Source organism: Danio rerio, chromosome 4 (genome assembly GCF_049306965.1).
Source record: "Danio rerio strain Tuebingen ecotype United States chromosome 4, GRCz12tu, whole genome shotgun sequence".
NCBI lineage: Eukaryota > Metazoa > Chordata > Actinopteri > Cypriniformes > Danionidae > Danio > Danio rerio.
This window is the reverse complement of record NC_133179.1, coordinates 33,785,631-33,804,415: the sequence shown is the minus strand read 5'-3', so window position 1 is coordinate 33,804,415 and position 18,785 is coordinate 33,785,631. Positions and strand designations below refer to the sequence as shown.

At 35.6% G+C, this 18,785-nt stretch overlaps 1 protein-coding gene across 1 annotated transcript in view; it reads left to right on the top strand.

Annotated features, from left to right (window-relative positions):
* LOC137491257 (uncharacterized) overlaps nucleotides 1-18,785 on the top strand; it is a 29,824-nt gene that overhangs the window by 1,426 nt on the left and 9,613 nt on the right. The gene's annotated exons all lie outside the window — the stretch shown is intronic.

The following is an 18,785-nucleotide window of genomic DNA, read 5'->3' as shown; positions in this document are numbered from 1 at the left end:
AAGTATGTCAAAAATGTTAATTTCTCTTTGTTTACCAAATAGTGTATTGTGGCAAAAATTGTAAAAAGAGAGCAATTGCACTCTGGATAATTGTTTCTTTGGTGTTTTAGTCGCTGGTCAAATCAGTAAAATTGGGTTTGACCTATTTAGTTGTTTAAATAATTTTTTATCACAAAAGGAGCACTGTATTTTGAAAATGGAGCTCATTAATACTTTAATCAGATCTTAAAACACACAGACATAAAGAATCAGCTTATGCCTCTCAACTATGGTGAGTTTTTTTTTCCTACAGTGCATGCTGGGAACTATTTATGATTGTTTTATGATTGTCTTAACATGCTCTGCAGCTAAACAAAAAAGCATCTCTAACCACTGTTGAGATAGATACGCTGATTATGGATGTCTGTGTCTCTAAAGTGATTCAGATGCTCAATGTATTTTAATATAACACCACAGTTGAGGTCCACTCTCTTGAAAAACACTGAATTTGGTTTCTGATATGATAAACCATCAATTATACATAATTTGGACAGTAAAACATAATCTCTTATTGTTCTTTTCAAGAGTAAGAATCAATACAAGGTCAGTCAACCTGATCATATTTGCTCACTATACACTTGTCATGGCAAGCAAAGAAAATTAACATTAAATTTAATCAAAGAGCCCAATTAAATCAACCACTTTTTTTTCACAATGGTGACATCAAGGGGGAAAAAAAAAGATGTTTTTTTTTTGTAAAAATGTAAATAACTAAAACAGTTCATTCTCAATAAATCTCAATTTGGACTTCTGTTTCTGCTTATTAACAGCAGGTGTTCATCATCAGTGCTCAATCAACACTTAATTAACCCCATCCTTGTCTCATAAACTTTAACTCTGCTGCTGAGTAAATTTTGCTCAATTTAGAGAGGGACCAAATGTTCTCCGAACTGAGTAAATTTTACTCTGAGGATTTTGCTGTGAATTAATAAATCGGTTGATGGAAAGTCATGATGCACATAACTTTTGAAATAAAAGCATAAAAACATGCGCATAACTGAGTAGGATAAACTTTTTATTCAATAAAAAAGATAAACCTACCTAAACTACTCAAGCACTTTTGCTGAACAAATTCCAGTATGAACATTAAAAAAAGGTTTGTTATATGAGATCTTATGATAGGGCAGCTCGATTATGGGAAAAATTCTAATCACGATTATTTTGGTCATAATTGTAATCACGATTATTCAAAACAATTATCAGTTGAAGTCAAAATTATTCACCCTTCTGTACAATTTTTTTTTTTTTTTTTGTATAAAAATATTTCCCAAATGATGTTTAACAAATTCAGGTATTTTTCACAGTATTTCCTATAATATTTTTTCTTCTGGAGAAAGGCTTTTTTGTTTTATTTCAGCTAGAATAAAAGCAGTTTTTAATATTTAGAAACCTATTTTAAGGTCAATATTATTAGCCTCCTTAAGCAATATATATTTTTGATTGTCTGCAGAAGAAACTACTGTTATACAATGACTTGCCTAAATACCCTAATTAAGCCTTTGAATGTCACTCCAAGCTGAATGCTACACAGCAAATTTTAGATAGTAGATTTAACTACCTTGGGGTTAAAATTAACACTCCCTCAGAGTTTATATGGGAACCACTATAAGTGTTAAAAATAACACTTTTGAAAGTGTTAACATTGTCAACACCAAGAGAGTGTTAATTAGCAAACTCTTATTGTGTAAAATATCTGTTAAATTTCCGATAAAATACCAGCAGCTGTGGTTGCCAGAACCTTTTTGTGAAAAACATGGAAGTTTTATATAACTGTATAAATTTACAAAAAATAACCATATTTCATGAACTAATACAATGTTCATTTTACAAAATCATAGCTTAGCGCAAAAAAATTGTAAAGTCTTTAGATGCAATAATGTTTTCATGTGTGATTGCAAGTAGCAAACAGATTTTGACAGCATTAGTAACTACACAGTTACCTTTAAACAAAAGAAGATGCAGCATAACATCAAATTTTCTCAGTTCATCTTGGACTTGAACAGAGACGCTATTATCCTCCACAATGGTGACACAAAAACCGTTTTGCTGTTTTTCTTTCTTTTTTTTCATTTTTAGATTTTACGGAAAAATACCAGCAGCTGTGGTTGCCAGTAATCTGCTGTTTTTAACATTCATAAATTCAGTTTACAGAATATTTCTGTTAAAAGCACATTCAACATTCTGTATTTTTTTGTATTATTTATTTTGATCTCACACTGCAAATTTTAGATTTAGTAGATTTAACTACCTTAGAGTTAAAATTAACACTCCCTCAGTGTTTATATGGGTACCACTATAAGTGTTAAAATAACATTTTTGAAAGTGTTAAATTTTTTAACACCCAGAGTGTTAATTAGCAAACTCTTATTGTGTAAAATATCTGTTAAATGTATGTCAAAATACTGGCAGCAGTGGTTGCCAGTAATCTGCTGTTTTCAACATTTTACATTCGTAAATTCAGTTTCCAGAATATTTCTGTTAAAAACAAATCCCATAGTCTGTATTTTTCATTCGAACACACGTAAGCCTTAAATTCCAGAGCAAAATCCTCACTAGTGTCCTCACTACAGAGGGCTGAACACTCAGACAGTGATGAAGTTAATGAGACAATTAAGTGTCTAATTAAAGGAGGATTGAGAATTGTTGATGAACAACTGTTAACAAGCAGAATCACTGAAGGACAGAAAAACACAAGCCAAAACCAAAGATGAAATCAACTGAGAAAAAAAAACTCTAAATAAAATAATAATCAATAAAAATAAAACAAATTACACAATAAAAAATGTTATTTTTCAACATCTTTAAAAAAACTCATCAAATTAAACAACTTATCATGGAGCTTCACCTATTACTGACCAGTGACTTTATTTCTGTCATGTGAACAAAAGCTCTTAATAAAATTTCTGTTGTTCATTTGAAGTCACCATGATGGAGGACAGAGTCTGCTTTAGTCAGGCTCTTCAACTTCTTACTATAAATGTCTTTTATTTTGGCTGCTATAGATAGTGTTAATTACACTATTTAAACATATAGCATGAAAAGTTGAAAGAAAATTAAAGTGTCAGTCTGAAGAGATTATTAATGACAACATAGCCATCCTTTCCTGCTTGTTTTCTAATTCAATATCATATTAGTTATGTGTGAGAAATAAATAATATACATAAATGAAACCACTGAAGCTCCAATAAAATAAAAACAATATTTACAATGAGAATGTTTGATCTATGGCAGAACTCAAAAACACACAGACATCAATAATTAGTCTTTGAATCTCAATGATGGTGACAAACAAAAAAAATAAAAATCAAGTTAAAAAAAACACTCTACTGAAATATCACCTCCCAAAAACAACACAAAATAAAGGAAAAGAAAGAGATTGTAACAACATAAAGCTGCATAATTTATTCATGCTGCAATGCATGCTGGGAGCTTTGTACTATGCTGGCACCCAGCATGCATTGCGGCATGAACTATGCAGCTTTTTTTTTAGTAACCACGGTTGAGGTTCATGTCCTGATTCTTGATGCCTGTGTGTCATACAGAGCAAGCTGGAGCTTGAATGTTTAGTGCATGACACTCTAATTATTAATTGCATCCTAATTATTTGTTGAATCTTCTATGAAGAGCAGCAGACTGCCAGTAGTATTGTCCCATGCAGCTTTAATACAATTATATTTGCATATCTTTATGAATCAACTTAATAAACACCTGAAATTAAATCTATACAATAAAGCATAAACAGTATAGTTTCTCTTAACCTTTCTTGCTATAGCTGATGAGTTTTAGAAACACAGCTATAGCAGTCAGAGAAACATTAGGATATAAGAGTAAAGCTTCAAGAGCTCAAATAAGCAGCCTCTGATCTCTATGATGGTGAGGTCAAATGAAATATTTTTAATAAAAAAATATAAACCTCTATTCATTGTCAAATATTCTTACAGAAATGAAGTCAAACTGTAATCAGTGAAGCTGCTTATGCTATTATTTAATGGAGTTGTTTAATCCTCTGTTTTCTGTAGATTTATTTCTTCCTTCAATTTCTTATTCCTTCAGTGATTGTGCTTGTTAACAGCAGGTGTCTGAATTCACTTATTTGTGGTCATTCCCTCTGTCTAGTGGACTAAACTAATTGACTAATTTAAGGGCCAGGTGAATGAGGGTGTGGTGAGATTTCAGACACTCTGATTAGTTTCTCAAATACAAGGGTTTTCTACATAGGTAGATACATGTTACTCTGTGTGACAAGGAGGCAAATCAGCTTTTAACGCCGAGAGGGTTATTTTACCTTTATCTAACTCTAGAATTTTAACACTTTACTCTGAATTACCACAACACTTGAAATTTAACACCAATGAATTTGCTGTGTAGTATCTTGAAAAAATATCTAGTAAAATAAAAAAGTACTGTCATCATAGGAAAGATAAAAGGAATCTGTTATTAGAGATGAGTTATTAAATCTATTATGCTTAAAAATGGGTTGAAAATAAATCTTTCCATTAAACAGAAATTGGGGGGAAAGGGTCATTAATAATTGAGAAGGGCTAATAATTCTGACTTTAAATGTATACAATGCACAGTTATTTTCCTAGTTGTAAATGAGGAAAGGAAAATAAATACAATAGAATAAAAATATGAAATAATCTTTAAGTATCTTCACTGTAAGAAAAAAACTTCAGCTACAAAAGTCCTGCAGTCAAGAGCAGTGAGGGATTTTCTCAGGCGGCAGCAGGAATATCGCACGCTGTCACTTTAAGAATAGTGCGGCTCTGATATGGTTTCTCCTTCACGTGTCTTTTGATTCTCAACTTGTTTATTACACAAATTAGGGTTAATATGAATATTCACTAAACACAGCACTCTGACCCAAATGTGCATGTATTTGACCATTAAAGCGCTCAAATTAAGATGGCGTTAGTTGTGTGTGCTCTCCTTGTCTTTGAGGCCAAGCGGGTACACACACAGAAGCATGCGGTCTCGTTTGTGCTTTTTTAAAACATGAATGATTCGAACGTACATCAATAAATGATGCTCATCTCATGCTGCAAACGTTACATTACAGCACATGCTTTTAGTCATTTTCACGTGGAACTGAGCTTTGCAGAGCAACAAATGTGTACAACTGGAAAGGGGGCGGTATATGATGCAATAATCATTTATCTCGATTAATGTATTTTTATAATCATAGTAAGCTAAAATTGAAGTTGGATTTTCGATTAATTGCCTATCATATGATGATGAAAATGAGTGTGAATGGACATCTTTGATTCATTGGATAGAAACGCTGATTTATTTACATATTTTTTATGCAATATTCCAGTTTTGCTAATAAGTCACACAAAGAAGTCATGTACGAGAATGGCTTGTCCTTCTTTAATGAATAATGAGCTTTAATTCACAGACCTTCGACAGGGACATGTACTGTAACTAGATTAATGGGATCATTACTCGTTCTAAAAACAATATTTAGTACTGCTTACATTCTTATTATTCAAATATTTTATATTCAGTCTTCAACTTTTCCACAACACACATATTGAACAACAAATTAACATGGTACATAGCTACAGACATACTCACACCCCATAAAGAAAAATAAAAATAAATTAAATAAATAAATCAAAATATATAAAAAAAAATAGGGATAAACTCTCACTTAGGATATAATAACCCCTGAGCGTTCAATGTGGGATAGGAAAGGCTGTCAAACCTCATAAAACTTTTTTGTAGAGCCTCAGATGGTGTAATTAAAGTGCTCGAGTTTAAGATGTAATAACACTTCTAATATCTAATGTTTGTTTGATGGCGGGTTTGTTTTTTTGCTCCTGAGAAGAATCTGGCATCTGGCCAATTAAGAAGAAAAGCCAAGGATTTCTATATGATTAGCTGACAGGTACATTTCTTCTGGCACTATACCAAAAATTGAGGTCAAAGGATTAGGATTAATATTTTTATTACATTTAAATGAAAATGATCTAAAAATATTGGTCCAAAATCTATGTAATCTGGGGCAGGGGTTTTCAAACTTTTTCAGCTGAGGGCCCCTTTGTGTAGGGCGAATTCTTTCGGGGACCCCCCAAAAATAAAAATGACGCCACCCCCTCAAATTAACAACTGTACTTAATTTTTTTTAAATTGTATTATTCAATACATTTATATTATTATATATTATTCAATAAATCTATATTATTCACTATCTGGATTAATTTTTGTAAGATGTTAGTTGAGTTGACATGGTTTCAGTGCTTCAATCTATTGATCAAATCTTTATGCGCAGTGTTTATTGTGGTCTGCTCTCACTGGATTCCATCAAGCCATATTTTGTGTTTGAGTCATCACGTTTACACAGTTTTTTATGCCATTTTTATGCTTTTTTTCTGCCTATGCACAGCTAGACTCTTCTGTATTTACCCTTACAGCTGAGAGTCTAAATGTATCTAAAGATTTAAAGCTTTGAAGTTTTAAAGAGTTTTGTCAGTCATCAGCCTGTTAATAGTTAACTGTACTTTTGTAACTAGCAATACTACAATGGAGGCTGTAGTGGTTCAGTGTGTTTTGTTTATTTTTATTCTTTTTTTTGTGCACATCATAATTTACTCAGGTCGACAATCCTGACTTAAACTTATAAAAAATAATTTCCTAAATGCAATCTAGAATTGGGTATTCAAGTTCAAAAAGCCATACATTTTACTTTGCATAATTTTAGAAGCTTTGCTGACTTTAAAATGTTCATACCAGTTTGTTCTATTAATAATAATGCTAAACATTACATTTAAATTAGTTACACAAATAAATATGGGAAAAAGTGGAACATCTTGAAAAAAATGCATTTATATTCAGAGTATTAAAATTTGATCAGATATGTTGAGCTCCATTAAATACAGAGCAATAATACATTTTAATATTTAATAATTAATTAGCCCTATAACATAACACAAACAGATACATTATAATTTTTATAGGCTATAGTGGTTTTATTCAGTGTGTATACAATTTAGTTTTTTTTAATCATCCAGTTATGAACCAATGTGAGTAAGAGGTCCACTGCAGAGCTCATCCAGCTGTCATTAGTGTAACAGGAGTGAAACTCTGAGCACTCGCTAATGTGATGACAGCTCCATTCATTGTTATTGCAGCACTTTTTGCTTTACAATTTTAATATGTTTGTTTGCCAAAGAGGACCGTCTTATATTTGTACAATGCAAAGTGTAAAGCCTGTCTCACTGTGGACGATGTGCAATGTTGTGCCCTGTCTTTAAAATGATATTTGTTCCCTATAAGTGAAGCCTGCGCAAAGAGGCGCGCACTCCGCAGCACCCAGCTGATCGCTTACTTAGAAACGCAAGCCATAAACAGGGACGTGCTTTCAGCCTCCGATAATGTTCTTATTGATCATGTATTTTAACTGAAATATTGCCGCTGTGCTTCTTTTCCTGTTTCACAAAAGTGTCAACTGCATTGAAATGACATAAACAAAGCTTAATTTTTGCAGTACTTTTGAGCTCAAATTATAATAAAAATATATTAACCGTCAGAATGATGCGGGACACAAAATTCATCTATGTGGGCCCATTGATTACCGCTTATCTAAAAATTTTTGCGGCCCCCCTAGCGCCATCTGGCGGCCCCCAGTTTGAAAACCAATGATCTAGGGATTCTCAGTGGTACGCGGGCTTCCTCCAAGTGGTACGCGGAGGAACCGCTGAATAATGAAAGAAACAATTAACACTTTTAATCCTTTAAATCCTTTAATGCGTAATATAACATCGATGTGATCAGCAGTGGCTGTTTTGTGAAGCGTACGATCACAACGCTGTGCTTAGAATGTTTATTTAGTGCATTGTGTCATAAGCTGCTGAAAATCAGTTTCCGAAGTTTAAGAATTGATTCTGAAGCGTGATTTGACTGACATGAAAAGTAACCAATCACAGTTGACCTTGTCTAGTTGCGTGAAACGTAAGGGCGGGACAAAGGCTTTCTGTGTTGCAGAGACAGAAAAAACAACTTAAAAACAAATGTTTTGTTGGAATAATGCTTCTCGGATGTTTTCACTATAGAGATGTCTAGCAGAGTAATTAAACCGCGGACATATTTCCTGCCTTTTTGATGATCTACATACACGTTTCGGTTTCGCTCTCCGACAGCCAGTCGACTCGCCTCTGACCTGTCACTCCTCTAAATACATTCTGAATGGCGGCGCGGGAATGGAGGTATTGCGCAATTACTAATTTCTGCAAATGTGGCGAGTGCTTTATTTTAACACGACAGCGCAGTCATGTACGCAAATCGCTAAAACAGATATGCCAGCTCTTAAATATGCTTTTTTCAAATGAACTGCAAGACCTGTGTGCTCAGATTGAATATAATCGCGATCTCTCCACTATTAAAGTAGACATTATTTATCTTTGCTCCTTGACTAAATTTAGTCAAAAGTATTCAAAGTTATCAAGTATTTAGAATTAGATTGATGCATGATCGATGCCAATGCTAATGGTCTTCTTGTTTGGCTGTGTTGTAAAGTGAAACTTACTTTTAGCAAAGGTGGAATTTTTTTTGTTTCTTTACGACAAAAGAATTATGCTGGAAATGTTTCTGGATGAGGTATTTGTGTGATTTATACATTTAGCTGTATTCTGATCTGTCTTAAAGCATTACAGGTCAAAGCAATCCGTTGTTACTTGTTTATTTATCAAAATTAACAATAAGACTCTTAAAGCACTGCTTTGATAAATGTATTGTTGTCACATTTTAAATACCTCAAGTAAAATTAAGCCATTTGTTTTATTTTTTTACTGACAGTGTACTTGTCTTTTTTTAAAAGTTTCTATTTTAGATTAAGATCAAGTGTAAAATAAAATCTACATGTGATGTACAGCTATTTAAGAAACAAATTTGCCATATTGTAAAGAAAAATAGTGTAACAAATGTAAATAAAAGGCTAAATTTAAATCTTTTTACCATATACTTTAATTTAACCTTTCAAAGCTTGAAAATATCGTTTAAAAATGGGCAAAAAGTGTCTCTATGGCCTTTAAGATTATGTGGTAGTTTTACCAGTGCTTTTGAAAAATATTAATTGTCATGAAAGGAAAAATCGACCATACTTCCTTTGTTAGTGCAAATTCCTATTCATGTAGCTTTGGGATTTAAGCAATTAAACCATTCAATCAGGTTTAAACTTAAAAAAAGTGATTTCATAATGAAAATCTGATTTTTTTTTTCAAAAGTAACCAACTAGTACTTTTTAAAAGAGTACTTTGTACTTTTACCTAATATTAGTATTATTTACTAAAATTTGTGTTATTTTAGCAGTGTAATAGTATTTTTACTTGAGTACAAAAAAGATATCACAAGCATTTAGTGCAGGTTTATTATATTAATAATATATGATTAATACATATTATTATTAATGGTTTTTATTTGTATCTATTCGTATGCAATGTTTTATGGGTTGCTGAGAATACTTTTTAGGTCTTCAATACATAACATGTCAGTCTTGAAAAAAAAATTAGGTGCTGGAAAAAGTGCTTAAAATTCCTTGATTTTCATTAGGCTGTGCCTGTATGAACCCTGTCATATGTACATTTAACATATATTTTAAGATTTGTCTAAAAGTGTAGGAATATGACATATAGCCTATATTCATAAGGTCCAAGCAACATCTCCAGCTTTTGATGAATAGGCTACTATGAATACTTGAGATTTAAGTACAGCAGTTTTCTTTTTACTTTTTAAGAACAGGTAATTTTTAATGAACTTTTAAAAGCACATTTTAACTCAAACTTTTTTTTTAAATCTGCAAGCACAGTTAATGTTCAGACTATTAAAAATGTTTAAAGTGATTGACAATAATACATATTCTTAATAATAGGAATTAATTTGCATCATTTTTAAACTGTGCACACCTGTAGCTGCTTAATTAGGCCTATGACGCTATTTTTTAATACTGGTTAAAAAAATAGCGTCGTAAGGTGGTACTTGGTGAAAAAAGTTTGAGAACCACTGATCTAGGGCATCCCTAGAACATATGACTCAGATCTGCTGGCTCCAAACCACATGTGGAGCAAGATGAATCTGACCCTGGATACATTTTTGCCAGCTTGTTCCCAGATATGTGAAGCCTATAAAGCACCTTAAACACCATGTCTAATACATACAGAAGATGAGTGTACCAGTTCTATGGCATATTGCCAGGCTGTATCTGATATTTTAAATCCCTGTTTGTCTTCTCATTTTTGCTTTATATGATTTAGGGAAGGGGAGGCAGTTCTTTGGATCTCTTCATATAACGTGGACATCATACCCCTTTGATATGGGTTTATATTTACCAATTCATCTATCCATCATGCTTATGGTTGGTTCAGTGAAGGAGAGAAATCTTTTTTTAACAAAACTACGGACCTCAAGGTACCTAAAAAATTAGACTGGGGAATCTCAATGTCTGTTCTTAAAGGGTCACGAAACACCAAAACACATTTTTTGAGCTATTGACAGTCGTATATGTGTCCCACACTGCTAAAAACACTATTAGGACACCTATATTTCACTAAAAAGTGTAAATTGGTTGTTTTTGCGTTATTTCAAGCAAATTCGTACTTCCTGTTTGAAACGAATTTTTGAAGCTGCGTCACGGTCATGACATAATAGCGTTGTATTCCAGCGTGCAGACTGGATGTCTGTGCCAGAGTGTGCCTTATTACGTCTTACAGTGTGATGCATTAATGCATGAGTAAGCCTTGGTTCAAACCAATCAGCGCGCTCTATTGTGCAACTTCATTAATATTCATTAGTGTCACCGTCTTTACGCCACAGAGACGCCACGTTGTGTTGGCAAAACAAGCGTGAAGTGTTGCTTTTAAATTTTGCTGCAGTTAAGTTTCGTTTTCATTTTCTCTCTGTGAGAGCTCAGACTCACGTGTGGATTAACAGTGTACGCGACGCGCGACAACAATAACTTACGTGTCTAAGGGGGATTATTGTTTACCTGAGAGCTGTTCTCATCTGCAAACGCTGAGATCCGGATTCCGGATGTAGTCTTCTCTTCAGACGCGGCTCTAGTTGCTGGTGATTGACCTGTCTCTACAGATTTGGTAAGTGAGCGACCAGTGCTCTTTGTTTATTCAGTTTGTTCGTATCGAATTAAGTTAACTATTGCACTGAGGGCAAACATGTTAGCACCGCATTTTGTGACCGGAATAACACACGCGGCTTTCTGACGTTACCTGCCGTGTGCGTCTAAGTTTCCGGGAAATGCTGAGTTTTTTTTCTGTCATTCGCCGTGCGGTATCAAACATTGCATGAAAAATACACGCTTAGAGCAGATCCTCGAATCAAATATCGCGTTTGTCGCGAGGGACATGAATGAATTCCCTGAATGAAAGAGCCAACTGCAGTTAAAGTCCACCAGTTAATAATTTGGCAAATAATTCCACTACAGATGTCCATGTAGGTTAAACACCATCTCTTTCTCCTGTGTGTGTATTTTGACTGAAACTCGCGCGTGCCCAAATAGACACTCCCACACCCTCCCACTTTAGTTCCTCCGACACTCCCCCTAAACAGAGCTGGACACCCCCACTTTTCTGACTTTTTCCAAAGTGGAGGTGTGAAAACACCCTGCTGAAACGAGGGGGTTTCATGGCCCTTTAACTGTTGAAATGAGATAAATATGCCATCTTTAAACAGGTCTTTAACACAGTTATCTCCCTTCCTAGACCATCATTGGGATGCTCAATTTATAAGAGAGGGAGGGAATAACGGATTTAACAAAATGGGAGCAGAAGGCAATGCTTGTTTTATTATTAAAGTGAGGTCTGAGTTGTGACCATATTCTGAGTTATCCATTAATAACTGGGTTTTTTATAGAATTTTGTTTACTCACTGGAATCGAAGCACAAAGTAGTGAGCGTAAAGACACTAGATTAGACGTGTGCTGTTCCATCAGTAACCAAAGTGGGGCCTCATCATTACAAATGTTGGAAAGCCAGAACAGTGTTTCTATAATCAGTTTGTGTAAATTGGCCGTGCTATAATAGCGTATATGCCGAAGCATGCTAATAGGACTTTTAATTTGCCAGTAACCTGGGTTAAGCGCTTCCGGTAAACTGTATGCCAATGCAAATATCTGTGCATTTAAGGTCTGCTTTCTTTAGAAGTCAGCAATCTCCACTGGCCGAGTGATATCTGATATAAAGTGGGTCTCAGATTGTACAAGAAGCAGTGCATTAAATTAAATTTTTTCCCGCCATGTCTTTATAATATGAGCATTTAATTTACTCCAGTATATTAAATGGAACTTCTGCGCTAGCCTGCCGATTCTGATGGGTGAGTGCTAGTAAAATGCCTTGTGTCTTGTTTTACGCTTGAACAACTAAATGAAGGCCAAAGTTTATTTACTGAATGTATTTTCATTACATTACAAGATCGATACTGTAAAAGGAACCGTATGAAATAGGAAAAAAATAAATAAATAATATCACAATAACGGGTCACCGGAAGTTTATCAGTATGGGAACAACTAGGGCTGGGCGAAATGGCAAAGAAAAATCTAGATTTTTTTTATAAAGTTTGACCGATTCACGGTTTCGATTTTTTTTTATTTTAGTTTTTTTTAAATTGTGTAACTATAGTCAACTTAAAACATTACAGCAACATGACTGAAGTAACATTCTCTTTATAAGTAACTTGAAAAACCATCTGGTTAGAAACACTGTATTTTTAATGGCAAGGCCTACATAGATTTTCAATGAAGATTATTTGTTCATTTTTTTTTTTTTTTTTTTTGCTTGTAGCAAGGATGAACACAAAAATCTTTTAACAGAAGGCTGTTCCATACCTAAAAAATACACACCGTCACCTTAGAATTATAAGGTTCTATCTGACGTTTTTGTCAAAATTGAGTTATTCACATATTTTTTTTAAATGGCAACTTATTTACATTATGGGATGTGTTTTTATTCATTATGGGATGTACGTTGTTTACATTAAGGCTTTTTATTTAAAAAACAAAAAAGGTGTATCTACAAAGTTGAACTCTAGCTTGGCTCTATAAGGTTCTAACTGTGAGCCAGTCAGCATTTTTAATGCATGCACAAGGACCAATTAGGATTAGCTTTCTTTGTCATTTTGCCGGACTGCTCCATTGACAGCAGGAAACACCAGAAAGACAAAAATCACACAAAATCAGAGTCGACTAAATAATGCCACACCACACAAAATTTAAGCAAATAGAAGCATATCTTGACATTTGAGATTCATTCATTCATTTTCTTTGCGACCCTTTATTAATCTTGGGTCGCCACAGCGGAGTGAACCGCCAACTTATCCAGTATATGTTTTACACAGCGGATGCCCTTACAGCTGCAACCCAACACTGGGAAACACCCATACACTCTCTTTCACACACATACACTATGGCCAATTTTAGCTTATCCAATTCACCTGTACCGCATGTCTTTGGACCTGTGGGGAAAACCAGAGAACCCACAGGAAACCCACGCAAACACGGGGAGAACATGCAAACTCCACACAAAAATGCCCACAGCCAAGGCTCGAACCAGCGACCTTTTTGATGTGAGGCAATCGTGCTACCCACTGTGCCAACGTGTCGCAAACATGGAGATGAAATGCTCAATTTTAAATTGTTGAAAAAGAAATGAATATTTAAAAATTTGTATATTAAAAATTTAAAATATTGTGTATATGTAGTCAGTGAAACAATTTTCAGTGTTTATTAAACTCATTTGCTCATAGTCTGTTTCTTTTAAAGTCTATAAGTTTAATATTAAGCCTTGAAGGGCAAATACTTAATTTATTTCATGGGGCATACAATTCAATAAATATAATTTAATAATTTATTTAAAAGTATAAAATTTTATAAATATGAACATAATTAGATAAAATTAACAGCTGCACTGGAAAAAAAATTATAATTGTACAGCCTTGTATGCTTAATTTTAAAAGAGAAAATATTTATCCTAAAACATGAACATATAATTCCAAGCGGAAAAATGACTTTTCAGAATGAGAAGGTTCTATCTGCATTTAGCGTGGTTTATTTACTCCAATTTGCAAATGTAAGAGAACTTTGATAAATTTACATTTAGAGAATCCTTAGGGTCTCTGTCATGTTAATGTATGAAAGAGATCTGTTACACACATGTTGTTTGCTATATAGAATGCAAAAACTTTGAAGCTCAATATCTCAAAATCATTCAGAACGCAGATAGAACCTTATAATTCTAAGGTGATGACGCATTGTTGAAAACCCTGCGAATCCAAACCTTATCTATTAATGATCAAGCATGGACATTTAAAGAATTAGTTATTCTTGCGCTTATGCGTCCACAACTTCACACATTATACAAAGTGTGTGCAGTGTACGTTACCTTATGGAGTCACTCTCTTGGCATTGCATATTGGGGACGCATAAAACCCTGTTATGTGCGATTCCTTATTATTCATGAGTCCTGTCCTTAATCCACTGGTCAGGTAATCAAAATGTCGGCTACTTGATGTTTAACTATGGGTGAGTCGCGGGTAGATAAGGTCAATAGCCATAATTACGCAACGCATAAATCTAATTTTAAAAATCACGCGACCATCATCTCACAATGTTTAGTAATAAATAATCCTATTTTTTATTAAAACAAAAGCACTGATTTAGAACTGACAAGCCAACTTAAGCAGCCATCGCGGCAACCGGAGCAAGCGCTTTTTTCGAAGCTCAGCTCTTCTTTTTTGCACTTGATTATTATTACTTGATTAAAATACAGCACTGAAATTAACAGGCATAAATGTTTTTGAGCGAAAAAGTCTATTTGTAGGGTATCTGTAAACGCAATTAGAGCCAATGGAGAAGTTGTGTCGCCTAATAATTATGTTAATTCTAATAAAATGAAAGCCAAAATAAACAATTCATTGCATTTTTTGTTTGATAAAAATATACAGAAACGAAAAAAACCAAAAACAAAGGATGGCTAGTTTGTATTATTGTGCTTTAATTTTAATAAAAATATACTTAGTCCATTTAAGCTTAACGGTGTAACGTGGAGACTGACACGGAGGGATCCATTTTGCAGTATTTATTAGACACAGTTCAAACACAAACATCCAACATGCACTAAAGTGCAAACTCACATCAACAGCAATCAATGAAGGTCGTGGGGCTGGCGACTGACAGACACAGAGTGATATACCAGGCATAGATCAGTGGCGGAGGCGTGGTTCAGCGTCCTATAACAAGCGTGGGTCGAGGGCAGGCAGCGTGGTTTAGAGTCCGTGTCACAAGTAAGGGTCGAGGGCAGGCAAAAGGCAATTCAGAGTCAGAAAAAGTCCGGGGTAATGCACAGAAGATCAGGCAGGGAATAACACTCAGAAATGTTGGCCGTGGCTGAACAAGACTTCGCAAAGAACTGGTGTTTGTGTGTGGCTTATATAGGGAGCGTGGGTCATTACCAGGATTCAGATCAGGTGTGTGCACAATCAGTCTAGGTGGATGATGTAATGCTAGAAGTCCGGAGAGGGCGGGCTCTGCTGGCCAGCGAGGGGAATGACTGGGACAGAGTCGGTGACAAACGGCTATATACGCCGCCAATAAACAAGCCATTAAAAAATTATTATTTCATTGTGCACTGGGTTATTATTTATATTTTACAATAAAAACTAATTGTAGCATGTCTCCCTGTCATTTAAAACGTGCAATTCATAACACAGTAGAGCTGTTGGCCTATATGCAGTGTGTAATCTTTCAGGGCGGTGTTGGTTAATGCACACCACGTTATTAAACTCCCATACCTCTGAGGGAGATTATGTTACCCGGTTTTAAAAAATAAAAGGCATTTAAAATAAGAACAAGTAACAAATAAAATTGGTCCCGTGGACTTTAGCACCTGTTATCTTGCCAGTGCATGTAGAGTGTGTATAGAGCTCTTGTAGCGCATCTCATGTGCCGGTTGGTGTGAGAGCGTAAAGAGCTCAAAGCCGGCATATAACTAAAAGCAAGATTATATCTTTATAAATATTCCATTAACAATACTTATCGAAATATTTATACATTTACACAGTGTTTATTGAGATTGTGTGATCTGTATAGGCTGTCTGATCTATACAGAAGCCAGGCTGATTTCATCCAATCAGTGCGGTTCAATCTAAGTTAATTAATCTGGTAGCAAGAAGTTCAATGGCAATGTCAAAGAGCAGAGGGGACAGAGGGTAGCACTGTGTCCTTCCTCTAGAGCAGGGTCTCAAACTCAATTTACCTGGGGGCCGCAGGAGGCAAAGTCTGGGTGAGGCTGGGCCGCATAAGGGATTTCACAAAAAAAAGTCCTCAAATGTCATTATTAACAGTTTTAATTATTTCTTCTGAACATGAAGTGTCCTGAACATTAATATAACATTTAGTGAAGATTATGAACAGTTCTTCTGAACATGGCATCTTTTGCCTACTCCTTGCTGCCAGAGACTTGACAGCGCTTCTTCTCACAAATCTGAACCACATTTGGCTTTAGAGCGGAAGATCATCATTAAGTCTAGACCTGTACTTTGACTTATTGAAGTTCAAGGTGGAGAATAACTTCTCACACACTTCTCACACACTCAAAACTTCCATTCCCTCACCTAAAAAAAAAAGGCGTATATGTATAAATAAAACACCCCCACCCCACTCCAGTCACATCAGTCTGTGCCAGTCTGTATCTCCCTATAATATTAATATATATAAGATGCAGGCTGTAGCTAGGTAGGTGGCAGGCTGCAGAAAGGTATCTAAGTGGCAGTCAGGGGCGGGAACAGCTTACCTAGGTTCTGGCCGGCGCGAGTTCCCTCCTAAACACTTCCCGCCCGTCACAGCGTCTAACAAAGGGGCGGGGTGCGTGGTGACGTCACCGGCATCCCCGCCCCTTTGTTTACACGGCGGGCGGGGAATGCCAGTGACCGCTGTGTACGGATAGAATCAGCGGAGCGGGGAGCGCTGTCTCTCCCCGCTCCCCTGATTCTGTCAGGCACCGTTTACACTAGTGCGTTTTAGTTTTAAAACGGCGTTTTAGAATGAAAACGATCCGCATCCACACTCGCGTTTTACCCAGCGTTTCTGAACTGCTCTCCGTCCACACCAAAACGCTGAAAACGCACATCACGTGACCACACACACACACAATTTCGCAAGCGCTGCAGCCTGTCTCCCCAGATGAGAGCTCTGCTAGTCGGACTTCTCATCAAGCATCTCCCGCTGGATCTAATTTCACTATATTTATTAAACGTGATATTTCATTTGTCTTGTTGTCTTTATTTAACGCCATATTCCCTGACTTTGGTCATTGGAATCTATTACTTGCTCTCAGGTAACGTGTTTTGGCTGAGCGCAAAGATAAGTTAATGATTAATGTAACCACGTAGCCTACATTCTGTATATTGACTGATCGCTTGCCTTTATTTCCTATAATGTATAAACTTATTGTATGTTATACTTTTATAATGGCCATTATCGATTATTAAAACTGATATTCAGCAAAAGAGAGGGTAAGTTTCGTATTTTCACTGAAATTGAAAGGAGCTGTTATCGGCTCTGTTTTGTTATAAATATCCACACAGTGAAGATGACGCTCATGCAGCACGACGCCTCAACATTTCTGCTGTCTGTTTAGTTGTTAATATTAAAATGAAAATAGGCAGTTCCTTATATCAAGTTTACATTTTATTGTTGAGAAAGTGAAACAACGTAGCCAGGGTGATGTGAATGAAGTTATAAAGTACACGGTTCCCTGTGAAGATTGACGCGTGTCCTCGGTATGTTTTCCATATCAAACTGAGAAGAAGAGATGCAGCCTTGATCAAACTTGCGAAGTCTGAACTTACACGGAGAAGATTCAGGACTGAACTGTGTGTTAGGCTACTTTATATTGAGGAAAAGCCCCAATCAGAGAGGCGAATGTCTGCAGCCCCACCTCCGTTTTCAGATGTCTCCGTCTTTCCCCATCCACACTGAGACAGAGCAGCAGCGTTTCAGAATGAAAACGGCCTCTCCAGCGTTTTCGAAACGATCCGTTTTCAGCTCTCGAGAACTCCGGCGTAGTGTGGACGGATTCTGTCAGTGTACAGCGGTCTGCGCGGGCCACAAAATATTGCACTGAGGGCCGCAAATGGCCTGCGGGCCGCGAGTTTGAGACCCCTGCCCTAGAGAGTGGAAAGCATTTAGAAATTATGTTATTTGTTCGAATGGATGCTTGGGGCCTGGAATATAAAATTTTAACCCAGGAACAGAATCCAGGACCAAAACCCAAGTTGCTTTTCCGGTTTTCAAATTTTTTATTGCATTTTCAATTTCAGAAGGTGTTATATTTCCTTCTAATGCCAACTGATCTGAATCACAAAAGGATGGTAATTCTAAATAATTTTTTAAAAAGCTCTCAATATGTTCAATTTCGTTTACCTTAGAGCTGCAAAGAGTTTATAGAAGTTTTTAAATTGATCGTTCATTTCCTGTTGATCAGTAATAATACTGCCATCATCCTTACTAACTGCTGCTATAAAACCAGCTGCTGAGGATTGTTTCAGTTGGTAACACAACAACCTGCCAGCTCGTTCACCATGTTTATATTGAATCTAGCGTGATCTTATGTGGAGATCCTCTGCATTTTCGTCTGTCAAGAAGTCATATTCCGCTTGCAGAAGAAGTATTTTCTTAAGGAGCTCTTCGGAAGGTGATGTTGAGTGTAGCTGATCAATTGTATTAATTTTATTCATAATCTCTG